This window comes from Populus trichocarpa, chromosome 17, assembly GCF_000002775.5.
Source record: "Populus trichocarpa isolate Nisqually-1 chromosome 17, P.trichocarpa_v4.1, whole genome shotgun sequence".
NCBI classification, from domain to species: domain Eukaryota; kingdom Viridiplantae; phylum Streptophyta; class Magnoliopsida; order Malpighiales; family Salicaceae; genus Populus; species Populus trichocarpa.
The window spans coordinates 3,722,043-3,733,964 of NC_037301.2; the positions used below are offsets into that span (position 1 = coordinate 3,722,043).

Consider the following 11,922-nt stretch of genomic DNA (forward strand, 5'->3'; position numbering starts at 1 on the left):
AAAATATTAAAAAAAATTTAAAATTTTTAAAAAATTAATACATTTCCAAGCAAAAAACACTTTAAAACATAACTTCTTCTTTGCTCCCAAAATTAGTCAAAACTAACAGCTGTTGGTGTGACTTAGAGTCTGTTTGGAATTGTGGTAGAAATTATTTTTCAAAATATTTTTTGTTTCAAAATATATCAAAATAATATATATTTTTTATTTTTTAAAATTTATTTTTTATATCAGCACATCAAAATGATTCAAAAATATATATAAAAAATAATTTAACTCTAAAAAAGTTCAATTTGGTTTTTTTAAACGGTTCAACTATAAAAACAAACACGAACTTAAAATATATTTGTTTAAGCGGCGTGGCCTTGCTTCTCAAAAAAACTCAATTTATTTTCTTTATTGTTTTTTTGTTTTTGGATTGATATTAAAAATAAATTTTAAAAAATAAAAAATATTATATTAATACATTTCCAAACAAAAAAAAACACTTTAAAAAGCAACTGTTACCATCAAACACTATAACAAAAAAAAAACAAAAAACACTACCTTAGATCTCCCAAAAAGCTAGACTCCTCTGATCATAACCTGAAAAATTTTGCTAGATGGTTGAAGAGTTGGTGGCCAAACTATTTCTTGTGGTTATTGTATCGAAGGCTATATGATTGAATGTGCAGTCAATTCTCAAAATGAAAACAAAACCATCAACGTTGATCATAAGATATTTATTGCAAAGCCTTTCATGGCTACGAAATTTAGGCACTGAAGATCATGCACATGTTTTTCTGTGACGTGCATTTAACGAATTGGGGTCATGCCGTGGAAAATTGTTTTGCCAAAATAGTGTTTATTTTTTTATTTTTTTTAAAAAAATATTTAACTTGTCAATATCAAATACATATATAAAAAATATTATTTTAATATATTTTCAAGTAAAAAATACTTTACACTATAAAATCAATAAATTATCGAGGGAGATTAAATTACTAATTGTCATTTAATCAACAAAAAGATTTGTAATATAATCAACAAATTATGTTTATGTGCGTTTTACGGAATCTAGCCTAGACAAAAGAATTTAACTTTCAAAATTTGAAAAAGTTTTGTTTTTTTTTTTTGTGTGGATAATTTGGACATGTTCAGGAAACTTTAGTATACCGAAATTAATATAATTAATCAAGTTACTCTTATTCCTAGACATTAAATAAAAAATTGAATGGCATCTGAAATGTACTTATGTCCCACTAACAACATACAATGAGCATTGCCACTAACAAAATTGTGTGGTTAAGGATAGGTCGAGCTCAGCCAGCTATGGAAGAAAATACAGGCCACCAACTTGGTCATTGATTTGCCTCAATTCATAGAAATTCAGAATGCGTTAAAGAAGGAATCTGGCCTTGGAAAATAAGAAGCTACATGGCCCGAGGGGGAAAGGGATTGGTAGCTAAGTATGATGATTATTATGGAATCATATTGTCATGATCATAACCGCGCACCAAAAAGTCTAGAAATCAAGGAATAATCCGACTCATTTTATTTTCTTAATAATTTAATAATCCTACTCATCTTCCTTATTGCTTTGGATATTGACGACTATTTAATCCTTTATGGTTTTCGAGTAGTTTTCCACTATTTCTTTTGATATGTATTGGGAAATAGCCCTACTAGGCCCCTTTTAATAATACAGTTAAAAATTATACAAATTAAGGAATATGATGAAGTTTTAAATTTCAAAATGCTAAAGATTGAAGTTTTTTAAGTGTTTGGATAGTGGATAATCATACGTTCACATCAATATTCCATTCTTTAGAGTTTACAAAGTTGATGATTAGTGGTAAAAGACCTAACACCTGCAAAACAATTTTTTTTTTTTAAGATTTAAGGACCATCTGATGAGAAAGTTAATGATTTTTAATAAGCGATTGCAATAAATGAGAGAATGAGTTTTAAATTCTAAGAATAAGAGTTTGTTCTTCTTTATTTATGATAAATGCTGTGAAAATAAAAATATAAATACTTAGAGAATTGAGAAATGTGAACCTTTTCTTGTTGCTTTAATAGATGAGTTTAAGTGTCATTTTCTCCTAATAGAATTAGTGAAGGATAAATAAGAGTTTGCAAAGCTGGACCAATCATCTGCACAGATGAATTTTATGGCTCTAATTGAAAATATTGTTTAGAAGAATGCAATTGATGTTGAACACAATGATGAAATTACCTTTCTCAATGTCAAAGAAATCCATGTCTGGTAATGTTGAAATTAATAAGAACATCGACACCAATAATATTGAGGTAGGACATCGTGAAGAGAAGAAAAAAAAAATAGCGACAAATGATATCGAGGGAGAGTGTCAGAATTCAATATTAGTTATAAGTTTTTGATTCATAAAAATTAGAGCTTGCAAGAGTTCTAAAATTGTTAGAATTTTGCAATATCGAGATCATCAATCATATGTTAGAGTTTTATTACAGTCAGAAGATAATTAACTAGTTTTCAACATTAGTCTTAGATTTGTAAGGCTATTTAAAGCCATCTTGAATATTAAAACAAATATAGAGAACACTTATGTTGTTTTTCTCATATCAAAACTTAATTACGTGGGTTTTGTTTAACAATAAATAGGTATTAAATTTGATATTGTTTTAGATTAAATACACTTCTGTAAAAACATTTCCACTTCATCATCAAATACATACTTACTTAACTATCTAATGTGACTTAATGAATAATTGTTAGAAGATGGAACATACCGGATGTCATGTGGGCTAAACTTGCCCAATAATTTCTTCCTGTGTGACATTAGACAACAGTGTTTTTCTTTTTTGGTCAAAGACTCAGAGCTAGTCAAGCCACGTGATGACTTATCGAAGTTAGTTCGGCATGCAGCCGACTAGTCACTGTTGATCGCTAGGTAGCTTCCAGTTCGATTCGTGCCAAACGTTTTGGTTTCCTAACTGTGAGATGACAACTCTAAGGATGCAGCTATGATAGCGACAATTTATCATATGAAGATATAAGAATTTGTCAAAGAACTTGTTTAACATATATATAATACCATTATTTTTTCTCGTGAAGGTTTGGTATGATTATGGAATATATCCCCTTAAGCAGTGTAGAATTTGATAAGCTTCTAATTTCTTCAGATCGTGCCCCACCTGTTTGTATTGATTATTACCCATCATAGACATAGGTGATACACGGGGAGTGTTCAAGAATGAAGGTGTTTAGTGGGTTCGATGATTAGTTATGGTGTGTGTTAAATTGTCCCGGATACTCCGGGTTATAAAAGAAAAGAAAAAGAAAAGAATGAAGTAGTATATATTTGGATGAATCCAAGTCTCCGTGTGTTTCTTTTAACTTGACAAAATTAAACTAAGCTATATTAATTTGTTACATTTGCTAGCTTGTGATTTTAACACTTGGAGGTGGCTCGCATCTTTCTTATCAAACTATAGTGAACGCCAAAGGGGATATCATAATATGAGCAGGATGTCAACTTTTGAGATCCATTCAAAGATTTACTTGCTTTCCTTCTTATCCTTTTGTTTTAGAAGAAAAAAAGAAAAGATAAATGATATTAAGCTTCTGGATCACGTACGAACACCATGCAAGTCATGATGGAAACTCTAAATCTGGTGAAAGTTTCCTGGGAAATTTATGATGTTAACGATAATCGCTGTACGAGACTCGTATAAACAATTTTTACATGTTCAAATAAGCAAAAAAAAAAAATATTTGCATTATCGAAGAACTTTAGTAATTCAAACTTGAGTTGATTTTTTTATTCTTGCAAATCCCAATACTTAATCAAATTGTTGAAAAGATTATTCCAAAATCCTTCAATATGGCGCCATGGAGAGGATTCCAGCCAGTTTGGCGGCTGTTGATGTAATCTTTGCAGCTTTGGAACTTTCAAGGTTGTTCTAGGTCTAGAAACCATCAGAATCCAGTTCCTAAATTAATGTTTAGACTATCTAATGTCATAAATTTACTCTAAAAAGAGCATCGATGGACGGATTGATAAGTTCTAAAATGCAAGAATCTAAGAACTTACTCGAAACTAAGTAAAGTAGCAAAAAGCAGCAGACAAACATCACAAGTTGTGATATAAGTTTATTACCCTAAAACTTGGCCACATCTTGCCTTGAATCGGCAGACACTATGAGATTTGTTGGGAGCCTAAATGTTGTTTGGTAGCTTTGACGAGGGTTAATTTGTAACTAGAAAAGAAACATGAATTGGATAGATATAGAATGACGGTTATAGAGAATAGCTGAACCATGCTTTCTCATCGCAAACCGTGAAAAATAATCTTTATATAGCAACCTTGATGTGCAGGTATCCCTAATGAAAATTTTATTTTATGGGAAATTTTAGCTTGAAATATGAGTCATGATAATTATTTGATATGATATCAGAGATTTGTTGACCAAATAGTCACGAGTTTTAATCTCACTACCCTCATTTTATTTGATAAAAATTAAACATAAGATAATATGAGCCTATATAAATTCCAAGTCCAAGAGAGCTTTCACTTGGAGGGATATGTTAGAAAATTATATAAATTATATTTTGAGACCTCTTCTAATAACTTAAACTACAACATTTTAGTGCATAGTTTCTTGTCAATTCCATAAGAGAAAATGGTTTCCGACTTTCTGCTTTCCTATTGGTTTTATTTTTATGTATATTATCATACATGTGCAGTGTCGTGATAATCATCTTCCCGAATCAGAATTGTCGGGAATGACGTAGTATTTTGGTTATTAGAAATCTTAACTGGTCTCAGAGTTTGGGTAATGACACTAATTGCGTAAAAAAAGTATTAGCATCTCTAATACGTCTTACCTGAGGTCAACTACATTATCTATTTTTCTGATATAAACTAAGGAAATGTTGTATTTTCTAACTGTTGGTTTGTTTAAGATTTAAGAAAAGTTCTCCTCAATAAGAAGGTCCTTATCTCATCAAGTTAAAAAATTAATCGTTCTAATGCCAATATAAAAAATAAAATAAATTGTCTTCTTATTTAATATCAAGAATATATCTTACGTATACGTTCATAATCCAGCATATTAAAAGAAGCAAAAGAAAAAAAATATTTTTAAAATATAGGCCAAAATCCTTTGGAATTCTACTAGCCTATTGTAAAATCCATGCATATATTTTTTTATATAAAAAATGCTTAAATAACTTTATGATTTTTAGCCATATGCAAGAAAAACACACACACACACACACACACACTTTATAATAGGGTTTGATTGACAAAAACTCATTTTTCTTTGTAATAAAACTATAAAAAATCAGCTTAAAGAATGTTTACCAAACACACCTTTAAACCCAAAAACCCTTTAACAAAAATTATGGAAAGCCAAATAAGGTACTAAACCCTTTGACCCACCTTACTTATTTATTTAATCTTTTAACCCGACTGAGTTAACCTGAAATTTTTGGTTTGACCACAAACCGAACAAAAAATTTTGGTTTGACCTGAAAAATAATCCACAAACAAAACTAAAGCAAAAAGAAAAAAAAAACCAGATTAAACACCCTAAAAACACAAAAAACTCAAAAATTCTTTAACAAAACAAATCAAACTCATAAAAAAATGAAGAACACGAAGAACAACCAAAATGAACCCAACAACAACAAACCAGATTTGGTCAAAATGAATGCATATACATGTTGGAAAATATGAAAGGATCAATAATTTAGAATCCATTCACTTCGATTATCTCTTAAACATCATGATTTTGTTAAAATGAGTTTTGGTTTTAAACTGAAACCCTAAAATTAAAAACCATTACAAACATGTTATTGATGCAAATAAACACTAGATTATTGGTTAATCGTACATAAGAAAGGGTTATGTGCAAAGAAATAGACTGAAATTGGTTCAAATTAAGAAACTAAGGCAATATTCTTCCCAAGAACACGAAGAACATTGCCCATAAACCTAGAAAAAAACCTAGCCATGCCCAGAAATTCCTAGCCACTGCCAAGCCCATAAATAAGTATTTTTGGCTTCTAAAATACGCTTTTTCTATCACAACAAGTTACAATACCATACACAAATATGTTTAAATCCAAAAAACATAAAAAATTAAGCACGAGATACCAAATTCAAAAACTAACAACCTAAAACAACTTATGTGTTCATGCAAAATGGATTCAAAATTAGTTTTTGAAACCATTTTGTGCATGAACAGGCCTAGTAAACCTAGAATAAATACCTTTGCTTTCACATGCATATCTTATGCTAAATAAAAACTAAAACAACATTATATATCAGAAAAACTTAAATAGAAGCTTTAATATATCAAAAACATAAAAAGACTTCAAAAGAACATCATTAAATAAAACAACACATCAACAAAGAGTGCAACATCATTTGTTAAACATTTCAAATATCTTTTCTATGCTTGTTACTATAAATGTAAACCAAAACAAATAAAAAAAAACAACAAAAGCAGGCCACATGGGACTTACTTTTGACTCTTTATTTAGGATTTGACAAAATTCAATTGAGTCCTTGTTATTCCAATTGCTTTTAATTGTATTCGTAATTGTCTGAAGACTTTTAATTTCATGCAATTTTACTTTTGTTAAACTCAACTGTCAGCTTCAAAGTCGATCACTATTTTCATTTTAGTAATTGGTTCTGAATTTATGCATTCCGACCCTTAATTGACCAATAAATTTTTAATTTCTTCAATTTGGCCCCTGATTTGGTCAATTTTAGCCCCTATATTTAGGTGTCTTTTTCAGCGTGATCTTTGGTTTTGAATTTCTTCAACCAAGTCCCTAATTGGCCATTAAACTTCAATATTTATGCAATTAAGCCCTGATTTGATCAAATTAACTCTTTAAAATTGCAATTCGACCCTTATACTTTAATTTCTTCTAATTAAAGCTTAAATTGACTTCAAAAATCATTTTTTTCTGCAATTAAACTCTCAATAAATTCAATTAAATCTTGAAAAATTTCAATTGAGTCCTTAAATATCCAATTTTGAATTTTCCTCTGCTAATAAAGTCTTTATCAGTAAAAAATACACTGTTAAATTTTTCAATCTTCTATATTTTGATCTTCCTTAACCAGTTATTAGCAATTTCCTAGGCGTTCTAGTATATTTTTCTTAATAATATATTTTTGTAATTTTCTTCTAATATTTTTTATTTTTTTTATATTTTCTTCTTTTTATATTTTATTTTATTTATATAAATCCAAAAATTGTTGTTAACATTTTAAGGGAGATAAAGCCCCTTGTACATCAAAAAATACTTGGACGCTTAGATTAAAGAGCAATCACTTTTGGCAGGGATCAGAAGACTTTTCTCTGAGGATATTGTATTGAATTCGGGGACAATTTATGAACGTTTGCCTCTTGTTTTTTTTCTTTTTTTCAAAATGAGATTAGCATATATGAGCATGAACGTGGAATGACAAACAATTAATATTTCTTTTAAAAAATTTATACATACACTCATGTGTGGTTTTAGACAAACAATTAATATTTCTTTTAAAAAATTTAAATGGCACCATTGGGACCGCAAGGTCTTGTAAAGGCTACAGCTGCCTGCAAGCAATTCCCATCACCAAATACAACCGCAATATTAATTTTCTTTTATTGTTTGAAATTATGTTATGGTATTTTTAAAAGTGTTTTTTTAATAGAAGAAATATTAAAATAATATTATTTTTTACTTCACTATTGAAACTCATATGAAAAACAACAATTTAGTATTCTTTAGATGGAAAAATAATTTTAAAAACACTTTAAAAAAACAAGTTGTAATACAAAAATAAACACTAAAGAATTCCTCAAGGAAGGATTATCATAAAACTAAAATAAACATTATTTGTGGAAGTCAAAATTATTAACTCAAACTAAATATATAGTATTTTTTATAACCATTATATAGCTTACATTTTTGCATTGATTAGTATTCAGATTCTTAAAGAAATTATATTATTCCAATAAATTATGTTATAAATAATGGAACTCAAAAGATTATTTCAAAAAGTTTTTTTTTTATCTCACATTGGAATGATACTATCTTATTTTTTTTAAGTTGAAGTGTTTAACCAAAAAGATTTCTTATCCCACATTGAAAAAACACAACTTTCTTTTTGTGAACAAATAATATATATATTAGTAGGCTTCCAATCCCACGTTAGAAAAATAAAACATTATTCTAGTTTTTATATAGTGAACTTTGATATAGACTAGAAACAACAAGAAATGGGTGGTAGGCTTATACATATAAGGTTGAGCTGAACAAGCAGAAAACCTCTGGTTCCCCTTCATGCATGCAAGACAATGTCTATACTTTCCAGACCTTTTATCTTCAATAATAGTTTTCTTTTGCCGTTAAACTGAAACCACTATCTTTGAACTCGTAAATTAATTTTCTAACAGCTCTTGGAATTAATTCTCTAACAATTTTTTAATTCTCTCATTTATTTTTCTTGCTTATATATACCCTGCATTATTGGAAACAAACAACACCAAAAAAGTTATGTGCTAGAATGCAATACTATTATTGAAACAAAAATGCAGAATTCTTTGAACACATTTATCCATTTAATAAAAAAACTTCTCATGCACTTGAAATTGATTCGCTTTTATAATATCAAACTTAAGAGATTTTTTATTTGCTCCTAGGTGCAAAACCTATTGTTTGCATTCTTAAAAGAAAATATTTTCCTGATGGTTCTATAGAAAAATACAAAGCAAGATTGATTGCAAAAGGTTTCAGTAAAAAAATATGGATTATTTTGATACATTTTCACTTGTAACTAGAATTTAATCAATTCAAGTTTTAATTGTCTTACCTTGCTTATATTCATAACCTTTTTATATGGATGTTAAAATTGCTTTTATATATATATATATATATATATATATATATATATATATGTGTGTGTGTGTGTGTGTGTGTGTGTGTTACAACTCGAAGGTTGTATAATTTATGAACAAGAGAATAAAGCTTGCAAGTTGAAAAAAGTCTTTATATGATTTAAATCAAGATCCTAAACAATGGCATGAGAAATGATGGTTTTTCTTCGGTTAGTGTGGATAAATGTGTGTATACTAAGTCTATTGATAATGAATAAATGATTATTATTTTCCATGTAGATGATATGCTTGTTTTTTGTGTTAGCATGAATGTCGTGCATAACATTAAACATTTCTTAACCTCTAAATTTGATATGAAAGACAAAAGTGAAGTTGGTATGATATTGGATATTAAAATTATAAGAAGAGACAATGGTATAATATTAACACAATAACAATTTATAGAGAAAATTCTCAACAAATTTGGTCACTTTAATGTGAAACCTGTGAGTACTTCTTATGATGGTAACACTCAATTAAAGAAAAATAAAGGTGAAGTTGTTGCTCAGCTTGAGTATGCTCAAATTATTGAGAGTCTGATGTATTTAATAAACTTCACTCAACCCGACATAGCATACGTTGCATGTAGATTGAGTAGATATACATATAATCCTAATCATAAGCATTGGGTGACAATGGTTCGACTAATGAAATATTTTGAGAGGTACCATGGGCGTATTCTATATAGTTGATTTCCCGCTGGATTAGAAGGATATACCAATGCTAACTAGATTTTAGATTTAGATGAGATTAAATTCACCAGTGGCATATCTTTATTCTTGGTGGTGATGCATTATCTTGGAAATCATCCAAGCAAAGTTTAAATTGGTTGAGGATTTTTCTAACTAAAATTCAATTCGGAATAAAACCAACTCCTTCTATATCAATGCATTGTAATTGATAAGCAACAATAGCCTTTGCTAAGAATAAATATTTTAATGGTAAAAATCAATATATTCAATTAAGACATGATGTTATAAAGTGGTTGCTAAAAGATATAATTATTTCATATGATTATATGAAGTTAAAAATGAATTTGGCTGATCCTTTGACTAAATCATTTGGTAGAAAGATGATATTCGAGAAATTGAGGGGAATAAAACTAATGCTAATTGAGAAATCAAAATGATGGTAAACTAACCTATATAATCGTGTAGCCCTATAAAACAAGTTCTTTTCTATGATGTGAGAATAGTGTTAGAATGCAATTAAATAATGGGTGTACTAAAAAATTCTTAATGAATTTCATATTTTTTCTGGATAATATTCAAATTACAATGAATACTTGATGGAATTACCTATATGAGTGTGGAGTTGAGCTGCTCTAATTAGATACTTAACAAATCTTTAGAGTACTCATGAATAACCAGGTGCATGCATGGTCTATTAGCATAAAACCGAATCAAACAATAAAAAATCATGGAGGTATAATGTGATTGATGAGATACCTAACTTACAATAAGAAATTTTAGTTCATAAAAATTAAAAACTTCACCGATAATTATACAAATTAAATCTCATTCTTCTCATGATCTGATTCATACTTCAAAAGACACTAGGTTTCTTTCCTTTTTGTTTATTTTTCTCACAAAATCAACCCATTTAAAACTCAAAAGTTACTCATTAGCTAAGAGTAAAATTTTTTCCATCTCAACATATTCATTTGGCTCCCAAAATAAAGTTGCCGACTTTGTGATCACTGCCTATATTGCATGGCCTGTTTCTACGATCACTTTATTCCCCCACACACTCTCAAGCATCCTTAGTCACATCACATAGCTTCCAGCAAGGTGTACAGCTAGTTGATTCACACCTTTTCCTACTAGCGAGCGAATCGTACAAGCAACTCCTTTGTACTCGGTGTTCGGACGGAACACTCAAAATTAGCAATAATATGGTCGAAGAGGAGATCCTCTGCATACTGTGGTTCTAGCAGGCGCAGTCCTTGTTAAATTGAATTGACGAGACGTGGAACATTTATAATTATTTATAATTTCATTTTTTAAAAAATACATTTTTAAAACATAAAAAAAAGGGGGCTCGAAGTCAACTAGCATAATTTCATGTTTTTTCTTCGGCTTGTGCTGTCTTAAAACTTGCGTCCCAGCTAAGCAATTGCGTAGATGGAACGCATTTAACTCGCGCAAACCCGATATTCCCCTTCTATAATAATTGTCAGTCGTCAAGCAATTTCTATAATAATTGTAGAGAAAATCTTGGACTAAAATCTATGTTTATGTTTAAAAGTGATGGAAATCGAATATGAGAAATATACCTAATCCTTAAAACTCAATCAAGACATTATACTAGGAGTTGCAATCCTACTACGCTTGATTTCTATGTAGTTCCTGGGCTTTAAGCGAAAAAGCAAGCTTCAATAATAACTAGGATTTGTCTGCAAGCGTTCAGCAAAACACTAAAGTGTTTATATAATATTTAATTCTACCGAGGTGGCAGCCATGGTTGAGATGGCCGAGTTGGTCTAAGGCGCCAGATTAAGGTTCTGGTCCGAAAGGGCGTGGGTTCAAATCCCACTCTCAACATGTTTTTTTTTTTTTTTTTTCATATATATATATATATATATATATATATTTATTGAATGCTCATAGTTTATATGGAGTAGTAAAATAGCAATTGAATTGATTTCATAAAATCTACAAGCAGAATTCCTTCCAAAGATATTAATTCACATTATAAATTTCCTTTTTTTCTGTTATAGGTATTAGCTTGTCTGAAGATATATGCATGATTTAATTCTATAATCTCAGTGATAATTGAAAGCAGCGGCTACTTTTAGGATTTTATTTGGATTACTTCTAGTTGTTTTTTAAAATATTTTTTATTTGGAAATATATTAGAATAATATGTTTTTTAATTTTTTAAAATAATTTTTGACATCAGCACATTAAAATGATATAAAAATACTAAAAAAATATTAATTTTTTTAAAAATTCAAATATTTTTAAAAATACTTTTAAAATGCAAAAAAAAAAAACATATATTACAAGATATTCA

General features: G+C 29.0%; 1 non-coding gene across 1 annotated transcript; it reads left to right on the plus strand.

Annotated features, from left to right (window-relative positions):
- The first annotated feature begins 11,369 nt into the window (after positions 1-11,369).
- On the plus strand, positions 11,370-11,450 carry TRNAL-AAG (transfer RNA leucine (anticodon AAG)). The gene has a single exon. It is a non-coding gene; the product is annotated as a tRNA-Leu (tRNA).
- The last annotated feature ends 472 nt before the right edge of the window (positions 11,451-11,922 follow it).